Source organism: Macaca nemestrina, chromosome 14 (genome assembly GCF_043159975.1).
Source record: "Macaca nemestrina isolate mMacNem1 chromosome 14, mMacNem.hap1, whole genome shotgun sequence".
In the NCBI taxonomy this organism is placed as follows: domain Eukaryota; kingdom Metazoa; phylum Chordata; class Mammalia; order Primates; family Cercopithecidae; genus Macaca; species Macaca nemestrina.
In genome coordinates, this window is record NC_092138.1 from 33,712,202 (window position 1) to 33,731,751 (window position 19,550).

Below are 19,550 nucleotides of genomic sequence, written 5' to 3' on the forward strand. Positions count from 1 at the left end.
AATACACCAATGCAGGGTACCTCTGGAGAACACCCTGGCAAATGAAAAACTACACCCAAAGGTGGTTCAATTGTGTGTGTTATTTTCTGTAACCAAACATATCTTTAGGTTGCCAAGGCTAGCACCTTCGCACACAACTGCTGTGATACATAGTACAGCCAATTGATTGGAACACGATCTAAAACTAAAAAGGACCAAAGCCCATAGGATATCCAACACGCAGTTCTTAAGAATTAGGCTAAAATGAATCTAAGAACATTCAAAAAGCCCATAATGCCTAAGAAGCATGAACACCGACTTTTACAGCCTGACTCTGAGAGCAGTCTCCAAGTCACATCAGTTCCCTCAGTCAGAGGGATCTAACATCTCAAACTTCCCTCTCTTTCCTCTCCCTTCCTCCTCTTCTCTTCCTGCCAGCTTCCCTCCTCCCTTTTGCCCCCCTCCCTCCCTTTCTCCTTCTCTCTCCATCTCTCTCCTTTAGTATCAGCCAGTTCTGACTCCCAGAGAGAGTAATCTTCTCTGGAAAGTGCATACCCGCTCAGTAGAATTTAAACAACATACTTCATTTAAGCCTGTATGGTAAACTACAAAATATAGAAATTCCTAAAAAGGTCATTTCCAAGAAACTAACATGACTATAAAGTACAAATCTGAAAAGGCATGGAGAATTGAGACAAAGCACAACATTCGTAACTAATTTGGCAATTTTGACCTACAAAACCTATATATTATCTACATGTCTTACATGAGATAGGTACTTCGCTCTAAGACACTTTTTAAATTATTGACCTGATTTTGTCCAATTCAGTTCTTAACATATTCATTTAGCGCAAGAAGCTACCCAAAGCTGGGAGGAAAGTGCACTTTCATGAAACAAAGTATTTATGCACCAGAACTTGACGGATTTGTGTTTTTAATGTTGAAGGAAGGGGCAACATCTTACTAAATTAATAAATATCGATTATTTGAAACAGTTGAATATCTACTATAGTTCTAGATAAGAAATTTGATAATTTATTCCTAAACAATGTGTGGCATGTAACTCAAAACTATTTTTCATCAATAATTAGTATTAATAATTAACAAGGGTAAACAACAAAAATACCTTTTGGAAATATTTCAACCTGGCCCTTTCCTCATTCCACAGGCCGCCTGTTGCCAGTCTTTACCCTCAATTTAGGGTTAATGACTAAACTGTCCTCATCTCTGACATGCAACACTACCCAGCAGCAATCTTCCCAAGAATGTGTTCACCAATACATAAGATTGAAAAGAATAAAAGTCTTATCAAAGTCACTGGAATCTGGCGAACTGACTTTTAAATTAGCAACTGCAGTTACGATCCACTCCATGGTGAATTAGATTTTTCAGCAGTATGGATAGAACCCTGAATAAACTTCATCTCAAATGCCTATTCTCCTACCTAAATACGCAATTTCTTATGTCTTTAATGCAAGAATTAGCCTACTAATAAAAATTAAACAGTTCTCTAGATAAACACAGCAAAGAGGGAGGATGCTACAAGAGCTACTCATTTAAAACAGGCCAGAAGCAATGTACCAGGATTTTATTTGGCACTCATTCTGAAAAGCACTACATTCGACTTTTAAAAACTATCTTGCTATTGTTTCTCAATTCGATTGTCCCAAAGCATCTTTAGAATCAAATGCACTAGATCTTAAACCAAATTAAAGGCATTTCACCATATGCCTCTAATTTTCTAGCCACCCTGCCATAGCACCTGACATTTAGAATTTTAAGCCTACTGCAATTAATCTCCTCTGGCCATTCATTTCTTCCCCAAATTGAATATTATGCAGGCAATATCCTAAGAAGTTCTGAAAGTTCAATGTCATACTATATTTTAATTTCTTACAGCAAATACAAATTCTACAATTCCTAGTCCTCTTCCTTCACATACCTCCATTCCATACATTACTATTATTCTTCCTGAATAATGATCAAAATCATCAGCAAATGCATCTCATGCTTAAATTATTCATGTTCCCGGGCTGCTTGGCCACTGACATTTTAAAGTGTTAGAAGTAAGAAGTCCTTGCACTGCGGGGCTTCCATATGCAGTGTCTGCTTGTGTACCTGTGTGGGTATAGAGTTGTTTACATCTTGCCCTTTGCTGGGGGCCTCAGACAGCTGTGCAGAGTACTGTGCATACATTTCCAGGGCTACTTGCTCTGTGGTTTTATAAAATGCAGGCAGCAGGAACATTCAGGGACTGCTAGGACATTCAGCAAAGGCTGGTGTGCAGAGAGGAAAGCATCTGACAAATGCAGAGTAAGAAACAATGACTCCCTTCAAATGGAACTGCTGGTGAAGTCAGCCAGTGCTGGCCAGCGCGAACAATACTTGGGCAGGTCATTAACTTGCCTGGGTCAGAGCAGGTGGGTGAGCTCACCCACCCACCTTTCTGGAAGCAAAATTTCACTTGCTGAGTTTATACCAAAAAAAAAAAAAACTATAATATTCTAATGGCAAAACTAGGAATGTGTCTGAAAATAGCTAACTCTCTGCAAACCCTGCATAAGACATCCAGGGAATTCACAAAGGTAAGTCAACTTACTGTCTGCTGTTTCAGTTTGCACACATCTCTATAATAGCTACATATGTATTACATTGAAAATAAGCAACCACATATGCAAACCAGGATTTTGTGAAGTAAGGTGGTTACCACTGTATTACGTTTCTCCCTCTCCTTTTTTTCTTTTGCATAGGAAAGAGTAAGTTACTGGTTAACTACACAAAGGAGTTAACATTTAACCTGAACACTGGGAATGCTTGAGCTCTTAATCCCTCCCCCCCTTTTTTCTTATTATAGCAAAAATAGCTTCAGGAAAACTCTTACTAATTATTACTGATTCTAGATGAGATCTGGCTACATCAGTTTCCTTGCTGCACTCACAGGAGGTTAGATTTCAGCCTGAATTCACCACTACCGTTCTTTCAGTCATAGTCCACTCCAGGCAGCCTGAAATCCCTGGTCACCGTACCCCACGTCCCCATACTCCCCATATTTCCATTCTCAAAAGATCAGTTCAAATGCTGCCTCTTTGAAACAAACCTTCCAGATTCCTTCCTCTGATGCCAGGTTTACAGCGCTCTATCCCTCCTCTAAACCCCCACATAGTTATTTGTTTGTCTTTTATGCTGTGGATCAATTCTACCTTGTTTATCTATATCTCACCTTTCTCCCTAAATTGGCAGGTCCATGAGGACAGGGACTATATCTTACCCACCTGGACCCCTCCCCATCACCCCCAGAATATCAGGCCTCAGCTTCCTGCAGAGGCCAGACACTCACTAAATGCCTATGAACAGGTAATACCCACACCATACCTGTAGCAAGTTTTAGTAAAGAACTTCTTTCCACAGGTAGGTGGAGAGAGGGCTACAAGGAGGAAAGGATTGTATAATTCAAAATAGGGAGAAAAATAAAAATAAAATAAACAGAGAAATTGCTGAGAAGCCTGGAGTGGGGGTAATGTGGCCAGAGCTGCCACTTTGTTGTCCTGGCCATTCCTAACCCATTCTCCTCTCTCCTCCCCAGGCTGACTCAACACCTCATTGCACACAAAGCTCCTCCCTATCAACACAGCCTTTTCCAAACTGTTTGACTTGTCACCTTTCCCGTGAAGCCCTCCGTGGAAACAAGATTATAACAAACCTCTGTCTCCTCTCCCCTTTCTTAGCTATTCATAAATACTACAAAGGAGGTGCAGAGTTTACCTAGCTATCAACGTGGTGATCATACTTCCTCAACAAGAACTTGTATTATTACAGCTGTTGCTACTACTACTACTACTAACAATAATAATGATAGTGACTCATCTATACATTTAAAATGAAGTGGAAGTTAAAGTAAGCTTAATGGAAGGCTTACTTGGTGCCAGAGGAGGATGCCTGGCTGTATTCCTGGATTAACTCATTTAGCTCCCACAACAACCTTGATTATTACCATCCCATTTCACAGGGGAGGAAAACTAAGGTTCAAAGACAATATTAACTTGCTAAGAGTCAGTATTCAAATACCAGCTAGCCCAACTCAAAACACACACACAGGTGGCTATGAGTTCATTCATATTCCCTTAACCATCACCTTCCACATAACTGGACAAATACTCCTAGATGGAGAGAACACAGGACAATTGCCATTCTTCTCCCAAAGCTGGAACTCACACTCACCCAGAGCCTCCAACCTCTTGGTTTCCATATATAAGCAATAGTCAGGCATGACACCTTAATTTATTCTGTGTAGGTACCATAAATGGTGTCAGGCATGCAAGTATAAATAGATGACACTAGTCTAACCTTTAAAGTAGTGGTTAAGTGTCTATTATATAACCCCTCTTACTTTCAGGAATTTTTGATGCATAACATGAAATTCATTTGTTCTTTCATTCATTCAGGAGTTAAAAACTGCATGGTAAGAGCAGGTGAAACAGAGATCAAGAGAATCACAGCACAAAATAATGTCTGGTGAAATAAGGTAGGATAAAAAAGCTACTGAGACACAGAGAAGGAGATGATGATGATGATAATAATGATGGTGATATTTAGAAACAAGATATGAAATATCATATCTGTACTTGCATATATCTTACTACAAAAGGGATTTACTAACTTTTTATTCAAGAATAGTCTTGAGTGCGCACAGTTCATACGGATATATGTTAGAGTTATAAGAACATGCACATGCGGGTGCACGCATGCACACATAAACACAAACACACACACACACACACTCAGATGAGCACAAAGACAATTTCACAATGAATCTGGTACAATAAAAGGTAAACAGGAGGTTCCCCAGAGAAGCAACCTCCCATACAGACCCAAAACTTTTATAGGACCCCCTTCTACTAGAAACCAACCTACCTTAAAAACAATATAAATAAAGTTGAAAGGGGGTATTTTCTAAAATTCTGCCTCAGTAGCCCAAATTTTGATCTTATAAAACTGAACTGACCTAAAAGCAGAGTCCAACCAGCCACTGACTGTCCTCCGCTTTCATTAACCAATAAAAATATTCATATAAGGAGGAGGAAAACATAAATATGTAGGTAGATGGGGCCAGCTATATGGAAGCAAGAGAAATCTATGCCAGGGCAAAGTCACAGGCCAGAAGGCCAAGTTTAGTCTGTGGCAGAGTCAGCCAAATCACGACATTCAGCCTCGTAAATTCACATACTATGGCACAAACCAGATGCTCAGTAAATATCGATTCCTCTTCCCATCTGCAAATCACATCAGAAAACCTTTACTCTCGCCTATCTTAAAAGACTATCTTTAAATCAGAATAGATGATGAAACAATTTCAAGGGTTTCCGTCATAAGAAAAAGATGTATCTCTGCCCCCACCATGCTTTGAATTCATAGATTTAGAGGCCAAGAAAGAAGATTAGAAATCATGTGTCCAACCTCCTTATTGTATAAATTGTAAAATTCAAGTCCAGAGATGTAAAGTGACTTTCACCCAGTCACACAGCTAGTTAATGGCAGCATCAGGACAAAAATCCAAGTACTTGGGCACCCAACTAAACCCACTTTCTAATGTATCCTACTACTTTTTGGGGGCTGTCAGTTATAAATGGTGCTTAATGATGCAAATACCTCTGAGGCAGTTAAAAATGTCTTTTGCCTTCAAAATAGAGTGAAGATGGCAGATGATCGACTCCTACACAATGAGCATTGGGTTGGGGACAGGAGCGTCCATAAAGAGATAAAGAGTTGAAGGAAAAAAGGGGTAAGCACAGAGGAGGAGATCAGGATGAAAAGCGACACAGAGATGCCTACTTAACAACTGTGCCTAGAGATCTACTCTGTTTCAGTCCACAAGTTGAATCTGAAAACCCCGCCAGAGACTTCTGTCTTCCATGTGTCTTTGATACAAAAGCCTGCATTCTCCCAGATCAGACAAAATGTACCACTCTTCAGGAGAAAAAAGAAATGAGATTGTTACATTTTTAAAAAGAGGTTCAGTCTCAGTTTGCCTCTATCTCCTTAAACCATAGGTTTAAGTAGAAGCACAGCTAAACCACAGGTTCTATTAGAACTGGTGCCTGCTTATTCATCCACCAAATGTGAATTTGCCACTGGACCAACATTCAGACTGCTCAGGGAGAGCAAGCACCTTGCTTAGAAAGGGGGAAAGTCTAATTTAAGCATATGGAACTTGACAGCATAATTTTTTCAAAGATTCTCATCTCAAAGAAAGTTTACCAGCAGTAAGTGAGGCTCTAAGGCTATTATTTCCTGGCAAAATAATTGCAGAACAATTGTCCAGTTCACAGTTGTGCACTGAGGGGATTTCTTTGGATTGTGGACTTACTTTCTTCATCTTTGTTCTAAAGAAAAATTCTGCCCTCAGGAGTCCTGAACAATGAAAGGGCTCTTCATTATGTCTATGAGTTTGGATAAAGTCCTGTGGCACAGAGACCATGCCTGGTAATGAAGCATAATAATCATCTGTTCCTTCCACAGCAGGAGAGAACCTTTCGAAGGTGACAGAATGACGGGCATTCGAGGTTAAGACCCTCAGTCTTCCTTGGGCTCAACTCTTACCCAAAGGACTCTCTTAAAAAAGAATAAGAAGACATACAAACATCATGTAAAATTCAATGTTATTCAACAAATATTTATAGCATCTCCAGTTTGCGCAGGTCTTGTATGAAGAAACCAGAACCTCAAACCCTCCCAGTCTCATATCTCACCTAGACAACCAACAAGTAACACAATATTTTTCTACGGCCACTCAAATCTCTATTAGTTGCCACTTCAGCAGCTGATGAAAGCTCTGCTTCCTCCAACACCATTTAACCAGAAAGGATGTGTGAGCCTCAGGAAGGAACCAAAGGAAGAACTTTCTAGAAATCAGAAGTGACCGGGAACCTTTGTGAGGCAGAGTTCTTGTCCAAGGAAGAATACAGGGCAGGGTTGCCAGGATATTGTAGAGAATGTAGGGGGAGGGGAATGGAAGAGAAAAATCCCTAAGGCCATTCCCAACTCTATAACATCTCAAAGGCTTTAAACACAATGCCAAGGTTTGTACTACTTTCCATTCTAGGATCATACACAAATTATGTGACATGAAGCAAAGTATTTAACTCCTCTAGGCCTCAGATTTATCACCACTAAAATTCAGGCAAGGAATTAAGTAATCTCTCAAATCCTTTCCAACCCATTTTCTAAGTAAACAGGGCTGGAAAGGATTTGAGAGATTAGATTTAAAAAGGGGAGAGAGTGAATCTCTCTCCCCTTTTCACCAAGTTAAATTTCAGAAATTCTTTCTACCTCTAGAATTCAACAGAATCCACGAAAAATTGCTATAAACGAAAATTCAATAAGGTGACAAGACACAATGTAAATTTTACAAAGGCAATAGGTTTCTTATATACCATCAATTATGAATTTTAAAATATAATGGAAAAAAAGAATTAAAAATTCTTAAGAATGGCATATAATATGAAGAAAACTACCTGCTTCTGAAGACCTAAATAAACATAGATATGTAAATGTTTCTGGCCAAGAAAGCTATATATAATATGTTCATGCTTCCAAACTTTTTTATAAGTTGAATGCAATGCTTCTTAGTCTCTGCATTACTGGCATTTTGTGTTCCATAGTTTTTTGTTGCAAGAACAGGGGTGGTTCTGTGCACTGTAGGACGTTGAGCAGCATCTCTAGCCTCTACCCACTAGATGCCAGTAGCACCCCTAGTGGTGACAACCAAAATTAAACTCTGTCTAGACATTGCCAAATGTCCCCAAGGAGCAATATCATGCAGAGAGAAAACCACTGAATTAATGCAAAGTCCTAATGGGCCTTTCCTTATTCGCTACCTTGACAATGGGATTCTAACTTGGAAGAATAAAATAGTACTAATAGTCAAAAATATGAAAATAAAAATTGTGAGTTGTGCACGGTGGCTCACACCTGCAATTCCAGCACTTGGGAAGGCTGAGGCAGGCAGATCATTTGAGGTCAGGAGTTCGAGACCAGCCTGGTCAACATGCTGAAACCCTGTCTCTACTAAAAATACAAAAATTAGCCGAGTGTGGTAGTGCACTCCTGTAATCCCAGCTACTCAGGAGGCTGAGGAAGGAGAATCACTTGAGCCCAGGAGGCGGAGGTTGCAGTGAGCTCAGATCATGCCACTACACTCCAGCCTGGGCAACACAGTGAGACTCTGTCTCAAAAGATATATATATTTTGTGGAACACAGAAGGAAAACTAATTAAAGAAAGAATAGAAGCATAAAATAATGACCCCAAATATATAGTAAAGTTTGCATATTATTGCATTACAAATGAGTGGGGAAAAGGAGATCAACAAATGGTAGTGGGTCAAGAGTTTACTATATTTTGGAAGGAAAAATCAAAGCTAGATGCTTACTCACATTACTTGTATAGATGTTCTGATTATCTACTGCTACATAGCAAACCACTCGATAACTCAGCATCCTTAAAACAACAATTTATTATCTCTTGTGGTTCTAGGGGTTGACTGGGCTCATCAGGATGCTTCTCATTTGGGCTCTCTCATGCACTGCAGTCAGATGTCACCTAGGACAGCAGTCATTTGAAGGGTGGGCTGGATGGACATCTAAGTGGCACACTACCACGCTGCCAGGTGATGCTGGCTATCAGCTAGGAGCTACACTGGGGCTGTCAATAAGAACACCAACACATGGCCTCTGCACATGACTTGAGCTTCCCGCAGCATGGTGGCTGATTTCCCAGAGGCAGAAAGAGGGGGCTTTCGGGCCATGTAGAAACATGCCTCCAACAGATGCAGCATCACTTCTTCTGTATATCATTGGCCCAAACAGCCTTGGGGCCCATGCAAATTCAAGGGGGTAGAGAAATGAGAAATAGACTCCATCTGTTGACATGAGAGTGGCAGTGTCATACCACAGAAGAGAATATAGAATGGGAGCTATGGCTTCAGTCATCATTGGAAAATACAATCAGCCAAAATATGTCATAAGAAATTCCAGGGAAATAAAGAGCTAAATATTAAAATAAAATGTAAAACAACTAAAAGCAAATGTATTTGAATTTTTTACTTCATTTTAGGATGCAGAAGGCAAAGATAAACAGATATAACTACAAAAATACTTTAGCTCAAAAAGCACCACAAACAAAATGAAAAAGCAAACAGAAGACCAGGATATATATTAGCATTCTATATCACAAAGAGTTAAAGACTTAAATGAAGAGTCCTTATGAATCAATGATAAAGATAAACATTCACGTAGGGGGAAAAACAAAGGGCCTAACCAGTTCACAAAATAATCTAGTAGATGAGACATAAAATGGACACAATATTCTGCCAGTAGATTGAGTTGAGAGTGTAATATGTTATATAAACCTTTGGGAAAGGAACTTGCTAACACAGTCAGAGGCATTTAAAATGTTCATTTGACCAAATAATCTACCATATGAAAATATTTAGACTTTAGACCATCATTTTTAAAGATATTTGTTACAATATAATTTTAATAAAAAAGAAAGCAAACTTGATTAAACAAATTATAGTACACTTTCTGTATACATAAAAAATTTCTGCTGCACTTAAAAATTATATTTTCAAAGAATACTGAACTACATGGGGAAAGACTGTAACATAATGTGGAAAAAAGAACATGAAACTTTAGAATAAAGGCACAAGATACACGCATGTCTTTGCTTACTAAAATATTAACAATTGATATCTGCATCTACAAAGTACTTGTAGACAACTTTATTTTATTCTTTTTTTCAGTATTTAAAAAATGTTCTGCAGTAAATATACATGATTTTTCTACACTGAAAAAAATGTTATTTAAAGAAAACAATACTAGTGTTAATGGGTAAAACACTAAAAAGGTCATGTTACTGGATCACTGCCAAAAGACTTTTAAAAAGCAAGTTAAAAAGCAGGAGAATAAGCATGATTGTGCAGCAAATGACATCAGCAGTGGATTACACCTGGAACCACTGACCCATTACATGGCGCATTTTGTCCATAATCAAGTAACTTTCCCAAGCTCGTGACCTGGCCATGGCGTAGATTCTTAGGCAGCTGTGCGTTGTGACTGCTTCCTAAACTTTTCTCTTACCCCTTTCAATATTTGGCATATTTGTTTTCTTTGCTAAACTCAAAACGCTTCTGTCTTCATAGGCCTTTTAAATGATGAAATATTTAGCAATAATTTGTACTCACACATAGGACATTAGTCACCAGTTATCTTTTAATCAAAAGCCCTCCTGAATTTCAGAGGGTCTGAGTCGGGTACAGTCTCTACTTCTCCTTCAAATTAAGTCGAGCAACTCCCCAGGCCCACAGCTTTCCAACTTAAGTGTGCATCAGAATTTCACGGAGGGCTGTACAAGCATAGTTGCTAGGCCCACCCCAGAGTTTCTGATTCAGTGGGTGTAGGGTGGGACCTGAGATTTTGCATTTCTAACAAGTTCCCGGGTGATGCTGATGCTGATGCTGCAGGTCCTCTGCTGTGGGAACCACTGCTCAAGAAGATCATAGGAACAGCTAAGCATCTTCCCACTACATGCTACTGTGATTCATTTATCCCCTATTATTCACATTAACAGTATATTATTTGGTATCTGTTAACACATTCAATCATCGATAACCCAAATAAATCCCCGAACTCCTCATACCAGTTTCGGGTATGGAAGTACATTCAAACCCCAATTCCAGCAATGGATTAAAAAAAAAAATCACCTCCTGTGTGGCCATTCCTCTTGATTGACAACTCTTATACCCTTGAGCAACCCCGAAGCCTTCCTTCACTCTTCCATTCTCTCACATGACAAAACAAACTCTCCTCACATTCACATAGAAATAAGGTTATTCCCTCCCTTCTTCCTCCATTATCTTCATTCTTCCTTTAATGCAGTCTCTGCCCTTTCCTACACAAATTTCTCTACTTCCTTTCCTCTCCTTCCCTTACTAATTAGCTGATTAAACCTCAGGAGAGAAGCACTAAATCACACAAGTTTTTGTCCCCGTACGCATTCATCCATTCATCCTCCCCATCCACCCAATACACACGTAGCAGGTGCCAGCTGTAAACAATTCCTGTGTTAAGCACTACAGACAGAATGTGGAAGCAAAGGTGGGATCATCTAGAGGTAACTAGGCCACACAGATGCTTCATGGTCAAAGCGTATTTGGTCTGAATGGTGGGTTCAGGCCTAAATTTTATGTTTCCCAAAACACTTCAACCCACTGGAAGATAAAACATCTTCTTCAGAGTTTCATTCCTTTGATTTCACCCCATTAAAATTTACATATCCTTGTGAAGGGTAGCCCTTTAAGGGTCATTATGCTTACGTGTCAGTAAGTTTCATACCCTTATCTGATGAGGAGGACCCTGGATATCCTGAAGAACAGAAACAACCCTTAGGGAACAAAAGAGTATACGATAAGAGTGTCCCAGAAAAAAAAAAAAAATGCCCTCTCCTAGCTTGGCTTGCAGTGGTTCTTAAAGTGTGGTGCCTGGACCAACAGCATCAGCATCATCCTGGAGCTTGTCAGAAATGCAAAGTTTCTGTCCTCACTCCATATCTACGGAATCAGAAACCTGGGAGTAGGGTCACCCCATTGGCATTTTCAACACTTAAGTTTAAAAAGCACTGCTCTAACATCTGTCACAGTCCCTGTATCTCTTCCATTAACATATATGATTACTACAGGTCCTAATAATTTGTCAAACTCCTTCATTAGTGTATGAATATTATTTTCAGAAAGGTGCATGCAGTAATTATAAGCTATTTGTTAAGAGCTAGGCTCTGTGGCAATGGGGTAGAGGTAGGTGCCTGTGGCTAAGAATAAGGAGACACCAGATGAAAGGAAGATGGCCATTGATAAAGGTGAACATTAACAGTTTTGTTAGGGTTAGTCATCTGCCTCCCAAATTGGTGTGACTTACAGTGAACACCAAAGCAGGACTGATTTTGCCTGCTTTTGAAAATTCTCAGAGCTGTCAACAGGGCACGACTTTGCATGTAGTTGAAAAAGGCCCATATGAATCCCTGTTGCACAATGAAATGTTCATCTCATGTTATTTAGCATCCTTGGTCTCTCTTTAGGGTAGGGAGCAGAGAGGAGGGAGGAAGATGCATATTTTTAGTCACAGAGAACGATTTATCATTCAGTGAAACAGCATACATAGAGCCTTAAATCAAGTATGTGGAAATAATATGTTATTATTACTAGTCCTAACTCTGCTAAATTATAACCTATAAACCCTCAGTGCTTGACTTAAATATTCAATCCACATTTGCAGGAAATCTAAATGGTTATTTCCTCCTTTAGTGCATGCATTACAGGAGGATTTACTAGTGCTTCCACAAAGCATATATGAGGAGCATGTTATCCAAGATGTCACTGTAACCAGGCACAATTGATAAGCACACAGCCCACATCACGTATGCATTCTGGGAGGCTTTATGTGCAGTTAATTAGTTTAGCTATTGCTTTCATGGTTCATTTAGAAACTTCATGCTTCATTAAATATCAATAAGTTTTATCCTCAAAAAACCTTTTCGGTAAAAATATGATTGTCTCTTCAACTGATAATCTTGTTAATGGATGTATATATTGCAAGCATGCCTATCAGGACCGACAAAACTCTGAATTGCCATGGTTGCAGCACCCTGAAGTAACATGCAAATTTTATTCTGTAGTTTAACACACATGCCTCATCCACACATATTTTCTTACAGTAGAGGGGAAAAAAAATCTTTTTTTTTCCTTTCCAAAATGATGCCTCTTTTAAGCTTCTATTTTTATTCTGTCGAGAATTCCTACTTATGTTTCATAAGCTCCTTTCTCCATTACATCAATTCTGAGTTTCTCTTTATTGGAAAGACGAGCTTTTAGCAACTTTCTGTAGCAAGAAAGAGACGTTTGCAGTAAACACATGTTTGCCATATCCCTGATACACGTGTCCAAAGCGGGCAGAGGTCACAGTTACTGGACTGTTACTGTCCCCTCTGTCAGGGAATTATCTGGGCCGTTCACTGAATACCAGGATGAAGTGAGTCAGGCAGGAAGGGTCAAGATCAAGAAAGAAGAGCTGCATTTACCTAAGCAGAAGAATGCCTTCTGCTATACTGTCTCCTGTATTCCAGATCCAGCTCACATGTCTTTTCTGTAGAGATGTCCCCAACATGCTCAGACACAGAAGTTGTCACACTTTTCTTCATTTTCCTATAGCACTTTGTTAAGGTTTTTCACTACTAAATGTATTATATGAGGGCATTCATTTGCATTCATTCATGTGTTCATCCATTAATTCAATAAAACATATTAACCAAGGATACAATGGTAAATAAGACAAGTAACATTCCCCCATTTTCATAAAGTGCACATTGTAGTGGTGAGAGAATACACAGTAATATGAGTGAATGAATAAGTGAACACGATAATTTCAAACAAGGATAAGTGCCATGAAAGACATAAAATAGATAGATGGGATGGAGGGCTACTCTGAACTGAGTGGCAGAAAAGGCCTGTGGAAGAGGTGGCTCATAAGCTGGGATGCAAATAGTGAGAAGAAACCAGCCATGCAACAATATGGGGTGGAGTCCCAGGCAGAAAAAAATGGCAAGTACAAAGACCTGAAGGCCGAACCAGCTTGGTATGCTAGAGAAAGGAAAAAAACAAAACAAAACAAAACAAAACAACAAAAAAAAGCCAGGCTAGCTGGAATGTACTCGGCAAGGGAGAGTGTGGTACCAGATAAATTTGCAGATGGCTCACCAGTCTCCACTTCAGACTACAAGCTCCTAGAGAACAGGGGCTGTATATTACTTGAATTTGCATCACTAGTCCCCATCCCATATATGGCTCTCATGGTTAACAAATGTGGGTGGAATGAATGAACCAGATGAACCATGTCCAGGTCATATGTGAAATACTGGAGAGTTTTCTAGCATTTTGTACAATCTCTGCCTTGTCTTGGCCCCTTTTTTCATCACAGATGATCATGTTCTACCCTTTCTATGCAAATAGACCATAGGTTCCCAATGCTAGAGAAGGTACTTAATAGTTATTTTTCCATAAGAGACAATAAATCTGTGGCCAGGAGCAGTGGCTCACGCCTGTAATCCTACCACTTTAGGAGCCCGAGGCGGGTGGATCACTTGAGGTCAGGAGCTCGAGACAAGACTGGCCAACATGGTGAAACCCCATCTCCACTAAAAATACAAAAATTAACCAGGCGTGGTGGCACATGCCTGTAATTCCAGCTACTGGGGAGACCGAGGCAAGGGAATCGCTTGAACCCGGGAGGCAGAGGTTGCAGCAAGCCGAGACTGTGCCATTGCACTCCAGCCTGGGTGAAGAAGTGAGACTCCATCTCAAAAAAAAAAAAAAAAAAAAAAGAAAAAAGAAAAGAGATAATAAATCTGTGCTTGGGGGTTGGCCCACGTAGTTCCACAGATGTCTCTTGTGACCAACAATGAAATACATTCAGGAGACAAGAGCCAGGAGTTAAGACGGCAAGCCAATAAGGTTTCCAAAGTAGCTCAGAAGAGTTCAGACTCATGTCCTCAGACTTGTTTATTTATACAGTATTTCAACTCAGCCAGTAACAGACAACCAAGAATGAATGTTAGTATTAGTATCATCATTGTGATCATCATCACCATTATTATCTCTTTGAACACAAAATAATGCAAACGAACCTTTCCAGTGAACTTTATTATCATAAAGGATGAGGAGAAAGAGGAAAAAGAGACAGCCTGCTAGAAATGCTTTCCACTCCACAAAATATTTTCAGTCCTTCCAAAATTGGTCTATCTATTTTGCCTCCGCTATTTCTTCCTCACTACAGGCATAGTAGGTGGGAGACAAATTTTAAATAATGGATGAACGAATACCTGGTTTCATTTCTTCAGAATAACCTCCAGTGGTGATAAGGAACTGACCACGCTGGCACTGACAGGCTTCAAGACCACCATAAATCCGCAATGCCAAGTGTGACTGCATTGGATATGTGTGGGAAATAGAAACTCGCCGGGTTTATGCAAACCAGTAAAAATTCCAATAGGGTCTGATGCCAGGAAAATGCCTTATTTTGTCAGAAAGTACATCTCCCGCACAGCGGCAGGCCTGGCATAGCTTGAACCACATGTTAAAAACAAAGCAAAGTGACATGCGATACAGGCCTTACTGCCTGATGACAGAATTCACGAGCTGTCTTCACTCTGAGCTTTTCTGGAACCAACTGAGTCCACATTAACCCGAGCTTGTTTGACAGTTTTGTCTTATCATGTGATTTTCTTCAAAGTCCTTGTATTTTAGGTAAGACTTATTTTCTCATTAGAACTTCAAGATTTATCCCAGATTACAAATAATAATGTAATTCTAACAAACTCTGTACTTTCCAACCTATTCTATAGCCAAGTTAGGGTTTCAGATATATTCTTTTTTAACTTCTGGAGGCATGTAGATGACTTCAAAAGAATATTTAAATCAGCTGGTAAACCAGGTAGTAGCACCTGTCTCAATACTCATTGTGCGTGCAACACTTCCATATCTGTATTGGTAATCACTGAAGTCTAGAGGATATTACTTTTATGAAAGTCAAATTTTAAAAAGTAATGTTGGCTGGGCGTGGTGGTTCATGCCTATAATCCCAGCACTTAAGAAGGCCAAGGTGGAAGGATTGCTTGAACCCAGGAGTTCAAGATCAGCCTGGGAAATGTAGTGAGACCCCATCTCTTAAAAAATAAAAAACGAAAAAAAATTTTTTAATTGGTCAGGCATGGTGGTAGTCCCAGCTACTCGGGAGACAGAGGCAGGAAGATTGCTTAATCCCAGGAGACCAAGGCTGCAGTGAGCCATGATCATGTTACTGCACTCCAGCCTGGGAAACAAAGCAAGAGACCCTGTCTCAAAAATAAATAAACAAATAAGAATTTTAAAAATTGTAATAAAAAATAATATTAGCCTCAAATTTTAATCAATTTGAAAATTTCTGTTTTAGCATTGCCACAACACCTGTTCTGATCATGGTCAATAAGAATAAAAAGAATGCTTATACACATGGGGAAGAGGAGCCCCATGACAAATAAAGGGTTTCAAAAACACCTCTTCTTGGATGCATTGGACTTGCTTTTCCCCTTTAGTCAGTGTCTACTTGTCTCTCTCCAACTCATCTAGCCCCAGTTATTATGGTGAAAAGCAGATACTTCATTGCTGTGTTAGTTTTCTAGGGCTGCCATAAGAAAAGTACAACAAACTGAATGGCTTGAAACAAAAGGATTTTCTTCTCTAAGTTCTGGATGCTAGAAGTCTTTTTTTTTTTTTTTTTTTTTTTTTTTTTTTTTTTTTTTTTTGAGACAGAGTTTCGCTCTGTCGCCCAGGCTGGAGGGCAGTGGTGCGATTCTTGGCCCACTGTAGCCTCTGCCTCCCAGGTTCAAGCCATTCTCCCCACTCAGCCTCCCAAGTAGCTGGGATTACAGGTGCATGCCACGCCCGGCTGATTTTTGTTTTTTCAGTAGAGATGATGGTTTCACCATGTTGGTTCTGCTGGTCTCAAACTCCTGACCTCAAGTGATCCACCTGCCTCGGCCTCCCAAAGTGCTGGGATTACAGGCGTGAGCCACTGCACCCAGGCTGAGGCTAGAAGTCTGAAATCAAGGTGTTGGCAAGCCCAAGCTCTCTCTGAAGCCTCTAGGAAAGGATCCTTCCTTGCTCCTTCCCAGCTTTTGGTGGTTGCCAGCAACTCTGAGCATCCCTCAGTTTATAGACATGCGATCTCCCATCCCCTCCTCTGTCATCACGTGGTGTTCTCCCTGTGTGTCTTCTGTGTTCACCCTGCATTCTCGTCTCTGTGTCCAAATTTCCTTCTTTTTATAAGAACATCAATTATTGGACTAGGTCCCACTCTAATCCAGTATAACCTCATTTTTTTTCACTTGATTACATCTACAAAAGCTCTATTTCCAAAAAAACAAAAGTCATATTCTGAGGTTCCAGGTGGGCATTAATTTGGGGGCATATTTTTCAAGTGAGTGTGATTTGCAGCCAGTATCCTTTCAATTATCACTTGGTCCAAGGAATTTGAAGAACATTTGCAGACAAAGTAATTACCTAAGCAAGAACAATGGAAGGAAGGTGATATAATTCAATGAAGAAGTCTATCAGGAAAACGTGCCAGAAGCTTGATGGTTTCAGAATGGAAGATTCTCATTTGTAAGATCAACCACCGGCCGGGCGCGGTGGCTCACGCCTGTAATCCCAGCACTTTGGGAGGCTGAGGCAGGCAGATCACGAGGTCAGGAGATCGAGACCATCCTGGCTAACATGGTAAAATCCCGTCTCTACTAAAAATACAAAAAAGCAGCTGGGCGTGGTGGCACGCACCTGTAATCCCAGCTACTCTGGACGCTGAGGTAGGAGAATGGCCTACACCCAGGAGGCAGAGCTTGCAGTGAGCCAAGATTGCACCGCTGCACTCCAGCCTGGGCGACAGAGCAAACTCTGTCTAAAAAATTTAAAAAAAACAATGAAAAAAATCAATCACCAACAGATACATCGATGCAAAAATACCTACACAGCCACCTCTTCAAGAAAATGTTCTTTTTAACTGAACTAATCTCTTCTCTGGACCCAGTTCCCTAAGTAGGGTACTTTCTACCCTCTCATCATCCACATGAGGATAGAGAAGGGAAGTAGCAACAATGCCTGGGCATCATGCTAGGGACTCTACACATATAATACATCACCTCCACTAGGAAAGAAAGAAACTCAAGTTCAAAGAGATAAAGCAATCAGCTCTAAGTCATACAGGAGAGTTAGGGTTTGAACACAGATCTGCCTGAGTCCATAGCTGCTGCCTCATTTTTTATGTCTGAGCATGCGCATGCATGTGCACACGCACACACACACACACACACACACACACGCACACACACACACATGCACACACACGCACACACACGCACACACACATGTGTACACACACACACCGTTTCTCAAGCATGCCTCTTTAATTTACCTATGTCTGAAATTCATCATTTTCACAATCCATGGAATATTAAGAGCTGAAGAATACATCATTCAACATAACAATTTCATCTTACAGATGAACAAGAAATGATAAGCAAGTGATTTGTCCAAGACCATGGGAATAATTTGCGACCAAACTGAGAATAAGTCCTCAGACTTTCTGGCTTCTAGTCCAGCCTGACCACACACAGCCTCTCAAGTGGTATTTCTGCCCAGGCAGTAGACCACATTTCACAGACAGGACAGCGTGGCAATTTGGGATGTGAACACTGAAATTAGACTGCACAGATTCACATCTAGGCCCATTGCTTATATATGTGTCATTGTCATATGACATATATGTGTCATATATCAGTCATTGAGTAGCTGCACTTCAGTATTCTGAAATATTAAATGGAGGTAATAAAAGCATCAGCCACATAGTATTTAGTGTCTCATAGGATTGTTGAGAAAATTAGATGTGCTCAGAATAGTGCTTAGTGTACAGTAAACGCTCAGTATGTTAGTTGGTGGTGGTGGTTTTCTTGTGCTTATTACACTATTATTACTGTTAATAATAATAACAACATACAATGAAAAGGCTACAAATGAGAGAGGCCAGTGCTTTTCATCACCATGCATTTCTAGCAGCCACACTGGCTATAAGCCCTCATTCATGGATACCATGGTACAGTTATTTCCTGGTCCTTCATGAGAATTAACTTTAACCTTATTTCATAATCTACTTTATGCCCATCCAATTATCACTTTGGAATTCCTCTAAACACAAAATATGCAAAGGTCTATATGCTGGTTTTAATTTCCCGGATGGTATGAGTCCACATTTAATTGCCTCCTTCAAATGACAGTGGGTCATTTAGTGTCCTTAAAAGCCAACAATGTTATTACATCCTGACTCTGACAAATCCTTGCTCTTGTCTCTCTCGGCTTATCTCTGTCTCAGGAAGGCAAACCCTGGGAAAATTATACAAACAGCCCCAAATATTTGAAATCAGCATTGTCCTCCCGTACTTACGCCTCTCTGAAAGCTTAGAGGACTTCGCTTTCAGTTTGATTCTTTCATTAGCCCAAGGCTTGCTAATTAATTGGAATTTTCCAGAGCTTTTGTTGTTGTGACAAAGAAGAACAATGCAAAAGCTCATTTCTTCATGTTAAAGAGGGTCTGTCCACCCTCCAGAGAGTAGCATGGAGACGACAGGGATAAGAGGCAGGATTAACTCGACTTTGAAAGGGTCAGACTTCGTGAGTTCCTGCTCCTCTCGCTTCTCCCCACAGCTGCCTTCATCTTCACCAAAACTGATTTATGGGAAGTGACATCTTAACCATGGCTTTTATCCCTCCAAACGAAAGGCTGCTTAGAGGGCATTGTGTATGATCTAAAATTAGATGGCAAAGGACATCCCATAAGCATGGAACAAACAATATTGGAAAGCAAAAGATATTGTATAAAGTGAGAGGCTTACTGAAGAACGAAAATGGGAGGAAGGCAGTAAAACTCAGATGAACACTCC

The 19,550-nt window shown here is 40.1% G+C and overlaps 1 protein-coding gene across 8 annotated transcripts in view; it reads right to left on the reverse strand.

Annotated features, from left to right (window-relative positions):
• The window catches only part of LOC105491836 (GLIS family zinc finger 3), a 478,098-nt gene that overhangs the window by 330,946 nt on the left and 127,602 nt on the right, over positions 1-19,550 (reverse strand). Inside the window, exon 1 of one of the 8 annotated variants that reach the window (XM_011758544.3) lies at positions 6,726-7,408. The exons of the other annotated variants lie outside the window; for them this stretch is intronic. The gene's annotated coding sequence lies outside the window, so the exon portion shown is untranslated. Of the gene's footprint in view, positions 1-6,725; positions 7,409-19,550 lie in introns of those variants that run through there. 8 annotated transcript variants of the gene reach the window in all.